The 21047-nt window shown below is 40.4% G+C and overlaps 1 protein-coding gene and 1 non-coding gene across 4 annotated transcripts in view; both read right to left on the bottom strand.

The window, feature by feature from the left end:
* LOC131219220 (uncharacterized) overlaps positions 1-21047 on the bottom strand; it is a 75374-nt gene that overhangs the window by 35991 nt on the left and 18336 nt on the right. The gene's annotated exons all lie outside the window — the stretch shown is intronic.
* On the bottom strand, positions 453-559 carry LOC131219643 (small nucleolar RNA R71). The gene has a single exon (XR_009158290.1). It is a non-coding gene; the product is annotated as a small nucleolar RNA R71 (small nucleolar RNA).

The following is a 21047-nucleotide window of genomic DNA, read 5'->3' as shown; positions in this document are numbered from 1 at the left end:
AGTTAACTGAAGTTATGGCTGAAGACCAACCTCCTCCACTTCCACCCAGGGTGGAGGATACCCAAGATGAGAATGAGGTGCATCAGGCACCCCCGCCTCGTACTTTACGAGATTATCTACAACCGGCGGGAGTGAGTACGCCCTCATGCATGATTTTCCCTGAAAACACAGGACAAATGGACATCAAGCTAGGAGTTATCCAACTCCTTCCCAAATTCCATGGACTTGAATCAGAAAGTCCATATTTACATTTAAAAGAGTTCGATGAGATTATAGCTACATTATGTTTTCCTAATGTATCTGAGGATACAATTAGGCTGAAACTCTTTCCTTTTTCCTTAAAAGAGAAAGCTAAGACGTGGTTACATTCACTGCGTCCTAGATCCATTGGCACATGGAACGACATGCAAAGGGAATTTATAAAAAAATTCTTCCCACATCATAAAACGATTACCCTCAGAAAAGCAATCATGAACTTTGCCCAAAAGGAAGATGAAACATTCTTCCAATGTTGGGAAAGGTTCAAAGATTTGGTCAGTTCTTGCCCACAACACGGATTTGAAACGTGGCGCATTACAAATTTCTTCTACGATGGACTGACATCTTCCATGCGCCAAATGGTCGAGACCATGTGTAATGGAGAGTTCATTAATAAAGATGTTGACGAGATATGGGATTACCTCGATAGTCTTGCTGAAAAAACACAATCATGGGACTATTACCCAATGGCGAACACCACGTCTAGGCCGACTCAATTAAAGGAGAAAGGTGGATTATATCTCTTGAAAGAAGAGGATGATCTCAAGTGTAAAGTGACTACACTCATAAGGAAAGTTGAGGCCATGGAAGGAAAGAAGGATAAGGTTAATGAAATTGTTTGCGGCATCTATGATTGCAACATTCATACAACTGAAAATTGTCCTACAATACCCGCCTTTCGAGGAGTGTTGAACGAACAAGCTAATGCCGTAAACAACTATCAAAGACCTTTTACTGGACCTAACTCCAATACATACAATCCTGGTTGGAAAAATCATCCAAACTTTAGTTGGAGGAATGGATAAATGGCTACCCCTCAAGGTTTCTTCAATCAAAATCCAATTCAAGTGAAACCTCAAGAGGAACCGGTTCAAAATTCCATACAAGAGCTAGCTCAGGCAATGCGGGGAATTACAGATTTTATGCAAAAGATAGATTCTCGTATGACGGTTATAGAAAAGGGGATGCTTCCTGCACAACCTCTCCCCAATCCTAAACTACAGTACGAGATTAATGATCCCAGCTCTTCAAATCAGATAGGGCACGCTAAATCCATCACCACTCTTAGGAGTGGAAAGATCATTGACAAAACTCTTCCGGTTAGGCCCGAAAAGCCTCAAGAACCAAAAGAGGACAACAATGATGGATCTAGTGATGCCCCACAAAAATTAGAACCGGAACTTCTACAGAAGCTAGTTGCTCCGTTTCCCCAACGGTTGGTTTCACCAAAACCTCTCTAACTCTCAGGATATCCTAGAGGTGTTGAAACAAGTGAAAGTCAACATTCCTCTACTTGATGTCGTGAAACAGATTCCTTCATATGCCAAATTTCTGAAAGACTTATGCACGACCAAAAGACGAAAAATTATTCAAAAGAAAATCTTCTTGACTGAGAAAGTGAGTGTCATCCTGAAGCAAGACGTGCCGCAGAAATTCAAGGATCCTGGTAGCCCAACCATATCATGTGTAATCGGGAACCATCGAATTGATCATGCACTTCTTGACTTAGGAGCGAGCATCAATCTGATTCCCTACGCGGTATACAAACAGTTAGGTTTGGGTGAATTAAAACCCACCCTAACCACACTACAACTTGCTGATCGCTCTGTTCGTGTACCAAGAGGGATAATTGAGGATGTGTTGGTCCAAGTTGATAGGTTTTACTACCCTGTAGATTTTATCATCCTGGACACCGAACCCATCAATAACATAAGCACTCAGATCCCCGTCATTCTTGGCCGCCCATTCCTTGCCACTTCAAATGCAATTATCAATTGCAGGAATGGTGTCATGACTATGTCTTTTGGAATTTGACATTGGAGTCAAACATTTTTTTCAATAACGGCAGCAACTCAGAGGATGATGACGATTTCCACAACATTAACATGATTGACTCTTTCGTGGAAGATACGACACCTCTGACCTTATCCTCCGACCATCTAGAGACATGTCTGGCCCACTCCCATGATTTTGATGATGACATGCTTAGGGAGACGTGCGCCTGGCTTGATACTGCACCGGTACTTGAAGTTAACCGGTGGATGCCACAATTTGAAGAATTGCCACAAACCGATGTAGTGCCTCTACCGTCTAATCTCAAGCCGCCGAAGCTTGACATAAAACCTTTGCCCTCTGATTTGAAATATGCCTATTTAGGTCAAGATGAGACATACCCGGTGGTGATCTCTGCCCACCTAGAGAAAGAACAGGAGAGTATGCTCATATCTACTCTCATTGAGCATAAAGGAGCCCTGGGATGGACGATAGCGGACCTCAAGGGAATCGATCCCTCGATTTGTACTCACCACATATATCTTGAGGATAATGCAAAAACCGTTCGGCAACCACAACGTAGACTAAATCCAAACATGAAGGAAGTGGTTAAGGCCGAGGTTCTTAAACTATTGGACGTGGGTATCATATACCCTATATCTGATAGTCAATGGGCGAGTCCAACTCAAGTGGTCCCTAAGAAGTCCGGAATCACCATCGTAGCCAATGCCAATAATGAACTCGTGCCAACTAGAGTCACTACTGGTTGGAGAATGTGCATTGACTACAGGAAGTTGAATACCGTCACGAGGAAAGACCACTTTCCTTTACCATTCATTGATCAGATCCTGGAAAGGTTAGCTGGTCATTCCTATTACAGTTTCCTTGACGGGTATTCGGGCTACAACCAGATAGAGATAGCCCCTGAAGACCAGGAAAAGACCACATTTACATGTCCCTACGGCACCTTTGCCTACCGAAGGATGCCATTCGGACTATGTAATGCCCTTGCCACCTTTCAGCGATATATGCTTAGTATCTTTTCTGATATGGTGGGGCAATATCTAGAGGTCTTCATGGACGATTTCTCTGTTTACAGTCCATCTTTCAACAAGTGCTTGGAAAGTCTTAAATGTGTGCTGAAAAGATGTGAAGAAAAGAACTTGGTACTTAATTGGGAGAAGTGTCATTTCATGGTTCAAAAGGGAATTGTCCTTGGGCATATCATCTCGTCCAAGGGAATCGAGGTAGATAAGGCAAAAATCGATCTTATCTCTAACCTACCTCCACCCAAGAACATCAGAGACGTGCGATCCTTCTTAGGACACGCAGGATTTTACAGGCGATTCATAAAGGACTTTAGTCTCTTCTCTCGTCCTTTATGTAATCTTCTTTAAAAGGATGCTCCGTACGAGTGGACTGAGCAATGCCAGGAAGCTTTCACCAAGTTAAGGGCACGTTAACCACTGCACCTATCATGCAGCCACCCGACTGGAGCCTTCCTTTTGAGCTTATGTACGATGCTTCTGATTATGCTCTTGGGGCGGTCCTAGGCCAGAGAAAAGATAAGAGGCCCTACGTCATTCATTACGCAAGTAGAACTTTAAATTCTGCCCAGGTGAACTACTCGACTACGGAAAAAGAACTCCTAGCTGTAGTGTTCGCCTTGGACAAATTTAGGTCCTACTTGATCGGATCCAAGATTATTATCTACACAGATCATGCGGCACTTAAGTATCTTCTTTCTAAGAATGATTCTAAGCCTCGTTTGATACGATGGATCCTTCTACTCCAAGAATTCGATTTAGAAATTAAAGATAAAAAGGGAGTAGAAAACGTTGTGGCCGATCACCTTTCTCGCCTTAATACTTCTGATTCCCTTGAGACGACCCATATCAACGACATCTTCCCTGATGAACAACTGTTCAGAGTCTCCCATTCACCTTGGTTCGCTGATATTGCTAATTATCTTGCTATAGGTGCCATACCGACACAGTGGACTGCGCAAGATAAGAAGAAATTTTTCACCAAGGTGCGCAACTTTTTCTGGGATGATCCTTATTTATTTAAATATTGCCCAGACCAAATTCTAAGGAGATGTGTACCAGACGATGAGCATCAGAGCATCATCTCCTTCTGTCACTCACAGGCCTGTGGTGGTCACTTTTCTGCTAAAAAGACCACGGCCAAGATTCTGTAGTATGGCTTTTACTGGCCCACTATGTTTAGGGACACTCATGAGTTTTGCAAAGCTTGTGAGCGTTGTCAGAAATTGGGAGCATTGTCCCGTCGAAATATGATGCCTTTGAATCCCATCCTTATCATTGAAGCATTTGATTGCTGGGGCATCGATTTCATGGGACCATTCCCCCAATCGTTTGGAAATCTGTATATTTTGCTCGCCGTGGATTATGTCACTAAATGGGTCGAAGCGATTCCGTGTCGAACTAATGACCATCGCACGGTCATTAAATTCCTAAAAGAAAACATCCTTTCTCGATTCGGAACGCCTCGAGCCATCATTAGTGATGGGGGCTCACACTTTTGTAATAAACCATTTGAGAGCTTAATGAAGAAATACGGTATCTCTCATAAGGTGAGCACCCCGTACCACCCACAGACAAGTGGGCAAGCCGAGATTTCTAATAGGGAAATTAAACACATTTTGGAGAAAACGGTTAACCCTGATCGTAAGGATTGGTCAATCCGATTGACCGATGCCTTATGGGCATACCATACTGCCTTTAAAACCCCTATTGGAATGTCTCCCTTTAGACTTGTCTATGGGAAGGCTTGACACTTGCCTCGTGGAGCCACATGAAGCGTACCGGGCGATCAAAAATCTTAATTTCAATCTAGACAACGCTGGCTCGCTACGCAAACTTCAACTGAATGAAAGGAAATCCGGAATGATGCGTACGATAATTCGAGAATTTACAAGGACAAGATGAAAGCACATGACCAACACATTTTGCGAAAATCATTCACGCCTGGTCAGAAGGTCCTTTTGTACAATTCTCGATTACATCTCTTTCCGGGTAAGCTTCGATCTCGTTGGACCGGCCCTTACATTGTTGTTACTGTTTTTCCTCATGGGGTCGTTGAGATAAGAGATCCCGACAATGGCAAGGAATTTAAAGTCAATGGACATCGATTGAAACCATTTGTCAAGAAATTTGATTCAGAGGACATGTCCATGCCCCTGACTGCTCCTGTTTACCAGAATTGATCTCCTAGTCTGATGGAGGTACAGGTAGGTTTATCGCTTTCATAGGACTAAGGTAGTTGCTTTATTTGTCTGGCTGAAGACGATAAACTTAGCGCTCCTGGGAGGCAACCCAGCTCTTCATTTCATTTCGTTTTTATCATTAGTTACTTCAATGTTTGTGGGTAACATTACTGCAAACCCTCACGAGACTACAACTCGTCCACTAGGTGCAACCTAGGGGTTTAAAGGCTTGTTGCATATGCTAAATGCAATCGAGAGCACCTGCAAAAGTGGTATAAGTAGGATTTTATCTTTACTTTTGTTGATTTCTCTCTTGTACTGACCCCCTTTTACGTAAATATCTATGGAAAGCCTCTTGATTCCTTCGTTCAGGTATTATCCTCCCATCACTTCTCATTTACTTATTTTGTCCCATGTGCATTGCATGCTTATTTCTTTTACATTGAGGACAATGTAGATTTTAGGTTGAGGGTGGGAGATTAGGTTTCCTAATCAGTATTTTCTTAGTCTTGAGCAGAAATTGTGAAAATTTTTAAATTTTTCTAGAATTTCATATGAATTCGAAGCGATTTTGACGGTCATCTTGGATTTAGAATTACAAGATAAGTGATGTTGGAATTGATGACTCTTGGATTCAACTATTTGTTAGATTTCACAGTTAAGTTAGAACTATTAATCCATGATCAGAAGTTTTAAACATTGATTGAATCATAATTTTACATGTCACATCTCGCTTTCACATTAGGGTTTCAGTTTGATATTGAAAGATTAACTTGGTAATCACTAAATATGAAAGGAACCAATTTAGAAAAAATTGAATGGATTGGGCAAACAGTCTTTACCTTAGGTTTGCTCCCTATGGGTGAGGATTCGATTCCCCATGGATGATATTGAAAAAAAAAAAAAAAAAGAGTTGGGTGTACAGTCTTTACCTTAGGTTTGCTCCCTATAAGTGAGGATTTGATTCCCCTCCTTGGCATTACTTGTACTAGAAAAATCAAAACTTGAAAGAATGAAAAGATGATCTGTGAGGCAAGTTTTGGGTTAAGTTTTGGTTATCATGAATTATCTTGTTGATTACCAATGATATCCTGAAATATATATATATATATATATATATATATATATATATATATATATATATATATATATATATATATATATATAAAGAAGTGAATTTTAATGATGATAAGCCGAGATTACACTATACACTCATGGAACTCAATGTTTAGAATTTTTCTAATCGATGGACTAATACTTTGAACTCGACTATGAAGTTATCGTGTGCTAGAGTCCAAGAGATGGTGATGCCCCGCATTTATGAATCTTAGATTTTTCGTATCTGAATCGTTTTTCAAAATATCACTCGGTTTCACAAGAATTGGCGCGTAATTCTTAAACTTATTTTTTTTCGCATACCTTGCTCGGGACTAGCAAGATGCTGGTTGGGGGTTGGGTTGAGGGTCAAATATTGTATATTAGACCCCATTTATTAGCTGGATTTACGAGCATGATACTGTTTAACGCTTTATTTTTAATCATGTTGTGATGCAAGGTGAATCTACGAGCCTGGACCGAAAAGGGTGCTTAAAGCATGGACTTAACGCTCTAATGACACCAAAGCATGGGACGGACTCCAGAGAACCAAGATCGACAGAATTACACACCAGGGACCCGGAAAAATCGAGAAACCGAAGCTCAAACGGCCTGAAAGTCAGCCAGAATGCAAGATCACTGGGTTTCCACCATCTGTTCGGCTTGAAACTTTATACATGGCTCGAGGACCAAAAACTAACCGTACATGTCAAATTTCAGCCATTGGATCCTTCTAGAAGTGGCCCAACGGACAGATCAGCCCATAAATCAGTGATTTGGGGCCCGCCTGGTATCTGGAAATGCGTCAATTTTGGACTCAACGCCTTAAATGAGGTGGAAAAATGGATGGACGGCACAGATTTCTCTCGAACATTACGATGAACCCATATGTACATTGCATGTACATAGGGTACATGTGCACGAGCAATGCACCGGACGGAGAGTCCGGTCAAAAAAACGGGCTGACCCGAAGTCCGTTGTTAAAAAGGAAACAGCGTCCGACGCTGTTTCGATGGGCGCTCGATGTGGGCCCCACTCGCGCCTCATTTCGATAATCCGCGCCGTTCATTGAAATCAGGAGGTCAAAATGACCGTGCCCTGATCGGTTTTCTGATTTTTTTCAGATGATGCATGTATATGAAGGTTTCGTTGCAGGATGGACGGTGAAAGATAACGTGGGCCACACTGAAACAGACCCAAAACCGATTATGATCTACCGGTTTTTCACGAAAAACTCGGTGGACGGAATGGATTTCCCAAAAACAACATCAAAGTGGGCCCCATCAATTCGACAGCGACCCCCTCGTGCGCAGGCTCTGTTTCCGCATCCGGTCGAATCCGGGATTTGCGGGAGGTAGCGGGTCACGATCATTAACATTTTGAGTGATCCAGACCGTCTAATGTGTCCACAGGGAGGCCAATACACTAGCCAAGATTTCAGAATTGTCAGGTAGGTCGATATCACGCCGCAAATACACTCCAATCGCAAGTCGTTTTGCGCTTTTGCTGCGCATACGAACTCTGTTGCGTAAACAAATTGCGAAAGCTTTCGTGGTGCGGGAGGGAAACTTGGACTGAAGTTGTACAGGGGGGTCTTCTATAAAACAGGAGAGAGAAAGCATTGAAAAGGGAGTTGAGGAGGGACGTGAGCACCAGGGGTGGCTTGGGCTGGACATCGGGGAGTTCTTTTGTTTGGCTGGGAAGCTGGCAGCGTGTGGAAAAAAAAAAACGGAAGAAAAGAAGAAAAAAAACTAAGGAGAAGCTGGAACGGAGAGAGAGTGAAGCAGCCTGGTTTTTCTTCTTCTTTTCCTTTATATTTCTTTTATTTTTAAAGATTTAGCCCATTCATGTGTGGCTAAACCTCTTAGCTAGGGCTAAGAGGTGAAGCCTGTAGTGAGATGGGAGATTCTACTTTGTGCCTTTAAAATTCATAAACTGAATTTGATTTAGTTGATTATTAAAGGAATATTTTTCTTAGTCTTTATGGTCTGTTGTGACTGAAATTACAATGGGTTTGCAATGGCTTTGAATATTTCTTTCCCCTTTTTATGTTTATGAAGTCAGGAAGCCCTGTTGTTCATCATTGTTCCATGGGCATGGTAGGATGACAGTACCCTTCCTGATCTTCATACATTGTTGGTTGGTTGGTAATTAGTTTAATTCTGTTGTTTACTTTGTCTCCTGGGCATGGTTTGGTGATGGAATCCATTCTAATTCATATACCTTTCATCTCTTGAAAACTATATCAAAGGAAGTCTAGTTGATTTCCATGATTTTCGAAGCAGGCATAAGATCTCCCTGATCTCTACAAGTGGATCCTCTGAATCCCTAGTTTCCTTCCTCTGAATTACTTAAGTTTTACATTAATCTCTCACCATTATTCATCAATTTACATTGGATTTAGATTGCATCTTTTTGCTAGTTCTATATCTAGTTAGTTTCAGATCACGTACACGTTTCAGTCCCTGTGGATTCGACCTCGGTCTCACCGAGTTTATTACTACATCACAACCCTATACTTGGGGAGTGAACAATCGGCTGCAAGGGAAGGGGCTCCGCCACAATGAGGCCCTTCCCTTCATCACAAACCACATATCCACTATTATTGATGAAGATACAAGGATCTACACATGCATGCATCTTTCTAATCAAGATCCAATGGTGGAAATACCATCTCCACCAAGGATCAAGGGTCTAAATGACCCAAGAATCCTTCTAACCAAGAGAAAAGACCATGGTGGGTTCCATGGAGAATGGCCCCACCCATGGATTATGCATGCAAGAAGAGATGGGCCAATGGCCACACCCAAGAAGACAAGGGGCCTCTACCATCATTTGGTGGGCCCCACATGCTTCAAAATATGAGATGAAGAAGAAGAACAACTAAAGAAAGTAAAAAATCTGAGATCCTAATTTACAAGAGCACCCACCTTACTAATTTTCAAGGTACCACCACCAAGAGATTCTCCAAGCTCCCAAGTACAAGATTCAAAAGCTAAGATTTAGTGTTAAGGGCTGGATGATGGAGTTTTTGGGTGGATGGAGGGTTGGATTCCAACCAAAGGGTGGGATGTCCAAGGTTACAAGAGAAGGAGAGAGAGAGAAGAGAGAATGGAAGGAATGGAAGGAAGGATTGCTAGAGAAAGGGGTTTTTACCAAAACCCATCATTGGGTTTCTAGAAAAGAGGGATGAATGATTTCTTCTCTCCCTAGAAAAGAGGGAGGTCAGATTTTCAGGCCTTGGTTAGAGTAAAAGAGGCTTGCTAGCATGAGAGAAGTAAAAAGATGGACACCTAGATAAGGTAACCAATGATGGGAGGATTAGCTAGGACCTAGCTACGTAGGGAACCCTAGCCTATCCTAGCTAGGCTAATCATGACCCCTAGTATGATGCAAGCATGCATGGAATTTCGTGCAACCCTAGGTGGGCCCCACAAATTGCGATCTACAGTCCAAAACAAGCACGATCTACATCTTTTGATGTACAACTCGGATTCCCGCACGAGACACGGCATTGGAACCGCAGCGACGATGTGGTCGCTATGGCACTAGTTTCGATTTGATCCGGGTCGGATTTATATGATGGGACTTAAGGGTCATCGCAAATGCAATCCGTAGGTCGCAGGTCGCCGGAATTCGACCGGTAGGACCGCAGCACCCGACGGAGCAAAATGGATACTAAGGTTAAGTGTCTCACATCATCGATGATGACAAGCCCGTGATTGTCGGTCAACTGACTGTCTCGTAGTGATACATACAACTCACCAAAGTCTAGGCATGTAGGATACTCTTCTCTCAGCCGATCAAACTCAGTCACTTGCACTCTCATTCTTTAGAGTAGCCCCACACGACAACTAAGGACATCAGCAAGTTTATTCTCAACCTCAACCTTATGTATAAGAACGAAAGAGTATCCCTGAAGAAATTGGACCCATGTAGCATGCCTAGGGTTTAGTTTTTTATAGGAGCTGAGATAACGTAAGGCTTCATGGTCAGAGAACAAGATGAATTCTTGCGGTAATAGGTAATGCCGTCAATGGTACAAGGACTGGACAAACGCATAGAATTTTTTGTCATAGGTGGAATATCGTTGATTTGCCTCATTCAAATTCTCACTAAAGTATGCAACGAAGTGCCCTTCCTGACTGAGCACACCACCTATATCTACCCAAGACGTCACAAGCAACCTTAAAGACTTTAGAAAAGTCTGGAAGGCACATGACAGGGGCTCCATTCATCTTGCCCTTAATATCCTTAAATGTTTTAGAGGCAACTTTAGTCCATACAAACTCCTCTTTCTTGATGCAATCCGTGATGGAAGCCATGATGGAGCTAAATCCTCTAAGGAACCGCCTATAAAAAGTTGCTAAGCCATGAAAGCTTCGCACCTCATGAATATTGTGCAATTCAAGCCATTCAACTATGGCCCAAACTTTCTCGGGATCCGCTCTCATGCCCTCAGATGATACGATGAACCCTAAGAAGATAACGCTCTTTGACATAAATGTGCACTTCCTAAGGTTGGCGTATAGCTTTTCAATTCTGAGGACCCCGCAAACTTGCCTTAGATGGTAGAGGTGTTCTTCCTTTAATGTGCTATAGATAAGAATGTCATCAAAATACACAAGTAACTTACCCATAAAGGCTCTCAACACCTGGGTCATCACTCTCACAAATGTGCTCAGGGCATGAGACAAGCCAAAGGGCATGACTAGCCATTTGTATAATTCATCCTTCGTCTTGAAAGTTGTCTTCTATTTAAGGGTGTACACGAACCGAGCTAGCTCGGTCAACTCGCTCGACTTAGCTCAAAAAAGCTCGAATCGGCTCGATTCGAAGCTGACTTTGATTAGACGCCGTCCACATATCAGAAGTCAAACTTACCCTTGAAACCGATGTCAAAACTGTTTTCAGTTTCATTTTCTCACCTGCGTACATCTTCATGCACTCCCTCTTCACAGTAACACAGGAGACCTTAACATGAGGATTAAGGAATCTACTGTATTCCATGAACACTTTACTATCTATCAGTTTAAATGGTTGCTCATCAACGATCATAAGTCTTGCATACCACTCCTTCAGCGTCTCTTTTTCAAACTTATGAGTGGTAAGTTTACCTTCAGAAGCATCTCCTTCAGACTTTGTAAAGGATAGCAACTTTTGGCCTAAAGGTGGAATTCTAGATCTATTTGAACAACTTTGCCTATGTCTGTTTAAATTAGTCGACAACCCCCTCCGGTATTTTTCTTGTACAGAGCTTTGCAGTACAGACATCTGATATTAGCAACATCATTAACTAGTATTTCTTCAAAATTATCCCACACAGTTGATCGTTTCTTTCCTTTACTTGCAGTTGCAGTTGAAGACTCTCCCTCAATAATAAGAGATGTGGCCGATGCACCGGCACCAAGGGTAGTTGGGACTTCATCCTCACTAGCCATCTCTAAATAATTAATATAAAGATATGAAACAATTTCCTCTAAAATTTCAAGAATTTCCTAAGTGGTGTGTCATGTGTGTATAAATGCCCTCTAAATTTTCAAGAATTTCCTAAGTGGTGTGTTATGTGCGTATAAATGTCCTCTAAATTTTCAACAATTTCCTAAGTGTTTAAATCAGTCACACATTCAATGTTGAATAGATTGTAATGCTTTCATTATTCAATTTAAATGCAACGCTAAAATTTCAACAACATCTCCCACTATCTCTCTATAATACATTAATCTTATATTTGGTTCACACGTTAACTATCCACACAAATATTTGATGAGGAAATAAACGCAAGAAATATATCCAGAAAGAATTAAAAGAAACGAACCGAAACAAGCATATGCATTTAAATTAGAATAAATGAAAACATTATTATCTATCCAACATTAAACTATCCAAAAAGAGACAATTTGAGAATTTCTATGTAACTAAAAACACACGGAATCTATGTCTGCCAACATAGAAATCCTCAAATGGGCAACTGATTATCCTACACTAAAACAATAAAACATTTTAAAAAATGATGCTACTATCTACTAATTAAATTAATAATTAAAAATTTTATATATAAAAAAAATGATGCTAACAAATAAACAATTACCAATAACAATAAAATAACACTAAAATGAACATTACTTTACTATGCGGATTGGGCAATATTTAAAATCAAATCATTGTAAATGATAACTAGTCTAACAATAACATTAAATCATATGATTACCAATCTAACATTAATTGAATATATATAATAATATTGATATATTATAATATATTTATTATGCATGATTCTACCATCCAACCAAACCAATCATCCATCCATGCATCAATCCCTCCCATCCATCCAAACATCCAACCAATCCATCTATCTGTATATTTATATGTAATATATAAATATAATATAGGATTTTCATAATATAATATTATATTATAATCTATAGAGTATACAACATTAATTTAATATATATATATATATAATTATAATATAATCTATATAGTATATAACATTAATTTAATCTATATATAAAATAATAGTATATAATATCCATCAATCCAACCCATTCATGATCCATCTATCAATACCTCCATCCCATCCATCCAAACATCCAACCAATCATCCATCCACCCATCCAACCCTTACAATTTCTATCCACCCAACAAATCATTCATCCATACACATTAATATGAAATATATAAAAATAATATATTGTTTTATGTTTATAAATTTCTTACTTTATAAATAATATATAATATATTTTTATTTATTGTTTGTTATATATAATATATATTTATATATATTTATAATATATAAAGAAATTTAATAAATTAAAATGAGATAATGGGTTTTATTCGAGTGCTTACCAGTGGGTAGGGCAGGCGACGGCCGAACTGTCGAGTGGCGGCAGGATGGCGAGCAGCAGGCTGCAAACGACCAAGCAGGGCTGAGTCGATCGCTGCTAGTCGGGCGGGACGAGCAGAGTCGCTCACTGCTAGTGAGGCGGGACGAGCAGAGAGAGGGAGGCCAGAGGTCAGGCAGGACGATCAGAGAGGGATAGTCGCTAGTCGAGCAGGACAAGCAGAGAGAGAGGCAGAGTCGCTCTGGCAGGATGAGCAGAGAGAGGGAGCCATTGGTTGGGCGGGACGAGTAGAGAGAGAGGCAGAGAGAGGGAGAGCTAGGGTCGCTGCTGGTCGGGCAGGACGAGCAAAGAGAGAGAGGCAGGGAGCTAGAGTTAAGGTCGGGCGGGTTCTTTTTCCAAACAAAGGGGGAAACTGGGAAGTGTAGATGTAGGGTTTTTTTAAGTTTTTATACTACTTAACCGAGTCGAGCTGGGTTCGAGCTATATATCGAACCAAGTCGAGTCGAGCTGGGGCCAGCTTGAACTCGGCTCAAACTCGTTTTTGAGCTCTAAAAACCAGCTCAACTCGAATCGAACTCAGCTTCGAACCGAGCCGATTCGAGCTTTTTCGAGCCAAGTCGAGTGAGTTGACCGAGCTAGCTCAGTTCGTGTACACCCCTAATTGGTACGACTGCCACTATTGACGATCACCTTGTAATTCTTCTCTCCACAATTTGCATAGGTGTAAAATATTGTAGTCCGACGCCAATCATCATTCTCTTTAGCACTGATCAAGGCGCACCTGACTACTACAAGTGGTGGGGTCTCTTCTTCTTCGACTTCCTCTTCACTAGCACCATTGATGTTAGGATGATAAAATTCTTCTTCAAAATCGCCCTGTTCATCTCCTTCTTCCTCACCATCGTCAATTACCAAGATTTTGTTCCTCTCTTTCGATGGACATTGATGCGAAAAGTGACCAATCCCATAGTAATTGAAACATCGCGTTTGCTCACCTCCCCTAGAGCTAACACTTCCTATCCCCTTTCCTTTACATCTCTAGGGTTGGGTTGGGACCCAATTTGATGCAAGACCGATGCATGAACTAAGTAACATGTGAGATCAAATAGCTGAATTAAGATATTTAACAAAAAAAAATATAAACATCGCTATAATCATCATAAATATTTTGAAAATCAAAAGAAAATCATACATAATCCTAGCCTAAGCTACCAGCATCGTAACACAAGATCATTAAATAAAAAGAAACTAGGATCTAATGGATGTAGAGATATCCAATTAGCATAGGGTATAGGTTATTTCAAAATAGAAAACCTAATACAACCTAGGGTGAAAATTAGGGTTTTGAGTAATTTGGGAAAGTAGGAAAATTATGAATTTTAGGTTTAGGGTTAGGGTTTTGGGGATGGAAGAAAGGGGTTTTAATATAATAATAGTGGGAAACTAAAAGGGGCAGGTGAGATTCACACGTTTGGTCATACGGTCACACGTGGCGTGGGAGGATGGGTTCAGGTCGGTTAAGGTTTGGATTGTGGATGGGTATGGGAAAGTAGGGTTTGGGAGAAGATGAAGATTTGGGATGGAGAGAATGAAGAACCTGAAGAAAATACCTGGACCTCCCCTTAAATCTCTACTACCAAATCGTTCGCTATGACCATGGGCATCACGACTTCTTCCATCTCCTCTACTAGATGAAGAAACAAACGTAGAGTAATCAGATGTAGATGAACTCCTGTGTATTTATACTAACTACATGTTGAACACAGGCAAACACCTTCGTAGCATATAAAAATTTTCTACCTCTAAGAATCTAAGCTCACATAAGCTCAAACTCAGAACGAATACCAGAGAGGAATTTGGCTACACAAAATTCCTCTATTTATCGTCTCACGGTCTTATAATTAGTCGACATGGATAGATATGCATTCAGTTCTTCCCACATACCTCACAATGCCAAATAATACTTTCCTGCACTCATTTCCTTGCTGAAGTGCAATGATATTTTAAAGTAACTCATACATATGAGTTAAATTCCTCTCACCTGAATACATTTCTCTCAATTATCCCACGCTTCTTTTATTGTTTGGAAAAGATGGCATTTGCACTAATATGTAGTTTTATGTTATTCCATAAGAGGGCTCTAATCTGAGCATCTTCTGCCACCCAATCTTCATAATCTATTGAAATTTTAGCAAGTTTAGGAGGAGACGTCAGATACTTCAATGTTCTTTTTCTTATAAGAAACACTTCTACCACTATGGCCCAAGCATCATTAAGTTTTGTCAATGTAATTTGAAGATTTATTGGCACAAATGGAGACAAAAGATTGTTCTTGGTATCATTCTTTACATTCATATTTACGGGAAGAGAAATCAAACACATAGGGGAATAAATGAATTTATACTTGCCCAACACTTGTTTCAAGAAAGCATAAATCAACGACCACCACCACACATGCATGAACATATTGATAACAAATAGATAAAATTGTTCACATTGATTTGCAACTTCTAAGCGCACACTTGATCATCAAATCTGGTCATAGACGACTTCTACATGCACACTTGATCTTCAAATCTGGCCATAGACATGATGTCCCACTTTGAACCATGACGATTGGTTGTATGCATAAGGGGGCATCAAGTACACTTACAGGACACAACTACACAACCCACCATGCGGTGGTTAAAGAAAGATAAAAGGTGATTTGTATAAACTAACTCCCAAACGATTTAGGATTTCAGCTTATATAAACAAAAGAAGAAAGTGAAAGAAAGGAAAAGACACAAAGTACCAGATCAATCACGCTTTCATACCATCTTCTTGGTAGGACTGAGAGAGAAAAGGAGAGTAAATATGGGAAAAGGAAAGACCGAAAGAGAGAGAGAGAGGGGTGGAATGGCCTCTCACATTCATAGCCTCTCCATTTTATTATCAGGGCTTTCATGATAAAAGCAAAAGTATGAAAATACTCCTTCATACTTAAATTATTACATAAAAAAAGTCCATGGGCCTAAACTCTATTCTAACACATTTCAGCCCAATAATAATAAGAACCACACATGAGATGATCACAGTCAACCAGCAATTACCATTTTAGAACAACATCGCGGTGGTATGACAATTTTAGCGTGTAGTATATTTTCACCAAATTATGGTGAGGTCGGTTCCTCTACACCTCTTTATAGAATAAGCTTATTCTACAAGTGATTGACCATGTATTAAAAGTTACCAACCAGCTATTCACGTTGCCTATTCACCTGCTTATTTATTTACTTGTACTTGTGTGGGGCCCACCATGTTTCATGTATTGCCTTCAACCATGCATAAGTGCACCCCACCATGGTGATCTGAGTCATCTAACACTCCAAGAAAAACAAACCTATAGAATCATTAGGTGGGGAACACCATAGTAAAAATTGACAACCACCCAAAAACCTCCAAACTCACGTTGTGGCCAACATGATGGTTGGATCAGCCTGATTTTTGGGGCATCCATCTTCCATAGATAGGTTGGATGCTGGACACATACTAAGGTAGGCCCCCGCACAACCCTCGTGGAATAAGCTTTTCTACAAGGACTTGTAGAGGAACTAGCCTCAATTATTTATGCAAATTGGAAACATTGTTGAAATATGAGTGGGGGGTAGTTTTTCCCTTTCACATTATTATGTGAGGGTAGTTTTGTCCTTTTGTACTACTACTAACAAAAACAGTAAGATACTAATCAGTCTAGTAACCCAATTTCACAAATCTCTCTCTCTCTCTCTCTCTCTCTCTCTCTCTCTCTCTCTCTCTCTCTCTCTCTCTCTCATGGGCTCATTAGCTATTCTGTTATCTTCTCAATATCTACATTTCCTAGAATGGATTCTCCCAATATTCTCTTTCACCTTCTATGCAATCCCTATCCTCTACAACCTTCTCCTCATTACAAGCCTTCATTTCAAGCCCCAGTAGGATGTAAGCAACAAGACCAAGATTGCAGTTGTCTTTTCACTCTACCGTGACACAACCACCACTATAGAAGGCATCATAGGATATCTTGTTGGAGGAATTGTTTGGATTGAATTTTGAAGAGTTAAACAAATCCAAAACAATGAGAGAGCGTTGGAGAGAGAAGGAAGTTGGAAAAGATAAAGATGGAGAACGTGAAAATTATAATTCAAAAGGAATAAACGGCAGGAGTTCTGGCAAGACAAGGCGTCAACTGGATGGTGGCTCCTGGAGAAACAATGGGGGAGAAAGAAGGTTGGGTACAAGGAAGCAGTTACGAAGAGGAAAGGGGTGAGGAGGTCGTGCTGCGACACCTCTGTTGAAACTTCCGACCTTGTTTGTGGAGTCCTTCCCAACAGAGTGGTAAAGGTACTCCTTCATTAGGGTTTTCAAGAAGGCAGGAGAGTAAAGGAGGTGTTCATTCCAAGTGATCAGAAGACCTCCCTGAGAGGATTTACATTCATTTGTATGATAATGGAAGAAAAGGTTGACTATGCCATTTAAACTCTCCATGGGAGAAAATACAGTGGCATCCCGATCTTGATGCAGCAGGCGAAGTATAGGCTAGGTGAAATTAACAAAAGATCGTACCTCAAGCAAGAGAGTAGCATAGCAAATACATAAAAGAATAAGAAGAGAGACGTGGGGTTCCATGGGTTGGAGGTCTGTGATACCAAAGGGAAAAGGGTTGTCTTTGGACACCATTCCTTTGTGGATATGGCGGTTGGCTCTGAAAAGGCAAACACTACATCCGAAGAGAACCCAACTTCAAAAGACAAGGAGAAGCATAAGGAAGATCAGGAAGAAAATCACTAAGTATGAAAAGAAGATTCTCCATAAGGACCCACAATTTGCATCAGCCCCAAGGTGGCAGAAGACACAGGGAAACTACTACAGCGATTGGTAATGGTGTAGACGAAGGAGGATAAGTCCCTAGAGGAGGTGCGTAGGTGGGTTACGAGAGTCTGTGGCTTGTGTGACGGTGAGTTCTCTCTTGGGCCAATAGGAGCCAAGGAGGTGTGGGTAATTATAAGGCCGAGAATAGAAGTTGACATGCTTTTCAGCTATAGAGGTGGGTCAATGTTCAGCTCTAGGAGTTGGGCAAAGGTCTCGATGTTTGGAGAGGAGATATGGCTTCTTCCATGGCGTATGCCTATAGAGCTACCCCAAAGGTGGCGTCCTTCGTTTGGTTGGCAGGTCGGAATAGGGTGCTAACTATGGATAACCTTCGCAAGAGAGGATTGGTGCTCCCGAACATACACATTATGCGCTTGAGAAACACCAGGTCAGTAGAACATCTGTTTTGACATTGTCCTTGGGCAAAAAAATATTTGAGATAGCTTTCTTGTCACCCTTAATGTCGCGTAGGTGATGCCATGTTCTTTCCCTTCCTTTCTGGCATTGTGGCACGATGGTGGTATTGGGAAAAATGGCAAGGAGATTTGGAGATTGGTAGGGATGGCCACCCTTTGGGCCATTTGGGGAGAGAGAAATAAGCACTATTTTGAGAATAGATCAAATCCAGAAGAAAGGATTTTTCAAAAGGCAGTGCATTGGGTGGTAGAGTGGGCCTCCAAGTTTAAGGACATGGACACCAGTGTCCTAATAACCCTCATAGGATTGTAATTTTCTTTTGTTCTTTTTTTTTCCGCCTTTTGTGCAGCTTTCTAATAAAGTCAGATGCCTTTCAAAAAAGAAAAAATATATATATTGTGAAGAGTTCGGATATAGTTGTCTTTGTCAGGTGTTCGGTGTGATTGTTGTGCTTTGATTTTATTTCATTCTGATGCAATGAACATGTCATGGACAATTTTTTTTACAATTGGAGGTGTGTGCAAATGTTGCTAACCATACGTTTTTGAAATGTTGATTTTTTTTATTTTTTTAACCATTAAGATAGATCTTATGATTGGTAGAGACCATTGTGTATACTGACATGACATGACCCATCCCAATCGTTAATCCCTAATGCTATGGAGAATCTTAATATTCAAATTACTACCATTAAACTGAATTGTAGCAATTACATACAATAGGACAGATGGTTAAATCATTTCTGGGAAGCATTGATATACTCAACTTTATTTACAAATATGAAACACTGGAAGATGGTTCCAAATAAAGCAGTGGATGAAAGTCAGTTACTAATTAAAATAGAGTCACGTGTGATTAGAAGCGCGCTCTTACTACAGACCACAAAAGAAATCTGGGATACACGTGAGGGATATGTATTCTTGAGAAAACAATACAGCAAGAGTCTATCAATTTAAACAATGCAGAAGAACTTGAGTGGCATTTACAGGAAGAGGTCCCATGGTGTATGTTGCTTGCAAATAGCATAGTTTTGATTGATGGAACAAGGGAGGGGTTAAACGAAATGCTAGAACTACAGGGTGATGACTTAATAACAATTGGAATGGCAACAATGAATTAGTTAAGATTGCTGACCAAGAAGTGCCCCAAAATTACCTTTTTTTATATCTTCGGTTGATAATTCATGAGTAGAGAGATTTTGAAAGATATTGCTCTTAGAATTAAAGTTGGGTGGATAAAGTGGAGACATGCCTCTCGAGTTTTATGTGATCACACCATACCGATCAAATTGAAGGGAGAATTTAATACGATAGCTATAAGACCAGCCATGTTTTATGGGGTAGAATGTTGGGCAGTTAAGAAACAACCTTCTCATAGGATGAGTGTAGCTGAAACCAAGATGTCGAGATGGACGAGTGGCAAGACGAGGAAGGATAGAATTAGAAATGAATGCATTTGAAGGAAACTATGACTAGCATCAATAGGTAATAAGATGAGGGAAAGTAGCCTTGATCAAAATGGTTGATGCAATTCCAGTCAGGTGGAATCTGAAATTTCACAATGTTTGCGGATAAATCTTAATTGTGAAGCCACTTCCTAAAATGAATACAAAATTTGCTCTATTATGATGGGAAAATAGGTTTCATGATGCCACATCCTCGATATCGTCTCAAACCGGTTATGTCAAATCAATTCGCTGTGATCTCTAATTATCGCTCAACAATGATGATTGGTAGGGGCATGAACAAGGTGATGATGCATGTAAAAATCACGTTCTTTGAAGTAGTAAAGGACAAGATATTAATGGAGGTCATAGGTGTGGACAGAATAGGTAAAATCATTTGTCAACTCATTGTAATGGGACAAATCATATTGCTGACAGGTGTTGGGATATCAATGAGAAACCAAAATGGGCCAACACTTTTTAGATCAATCTCTCAATCACACTCCTCCCCCCCACCAAAAAAAAAAATCAACGCCCTTCAAAAGCGACTTACGAAATTATTCATCATGAATGCTCAGTGCGTTCACACCCAACTCCCTCAAATGATTGTGTTTCCATATCCGAGAAGAATATAGAGTCCTTTTACAAGGCACACAGAAGGATAATGCATCTCATCTAAAATTACAGTAGCACAATCAATTACCGCCACATCTGCGTTGCATGTGTTTTATAATTCATATCCTTGGGTTATTCATTAGGGAGCCTCTACACACATAACTGTAAGATGAATTGTTTTCGGTCATATGACACATCTCATCCTAATAATTATGTTAAGTTGGCTGATAGAACTAGGACTACCCACTTGTTGGCAAAGGCTCAATCCAACCTACTATAACTTTTCCATAGTCATTTGTATTATATATACTTCAATTTCCTTACAGCTTGCTCTCGGTTAGTAGTATTACCAAGCCCCTTAATTATTGTGCTACCTTCCTTCATATGTTGCTTTCAGGATCTCTAGACGAATAAGACAATTGATGGAGACAAGCAAGAAGGATTGTATTTTCTCTATAAAATAAAGACATGATTGGTGTTC

This window comes from Magnolia sinica, chromosome 11, assembly GCF_029962835.1.
Source record: "Magnolia sinica isolate HGM2019 chromosome 11, MsV1, whole genome shotgun sequence".
In the NCBI taxonomy this organism is placed as follows: Eukaryota; Viridiplantae; Streptophyta; class Magnoliopsida; order Magnoliales; family Magnoliaceae; genus Magnolia; species Magnolia sinica.
This window is presented reverse-complemented; position numbering and strand designations above follow the sequence as displayed.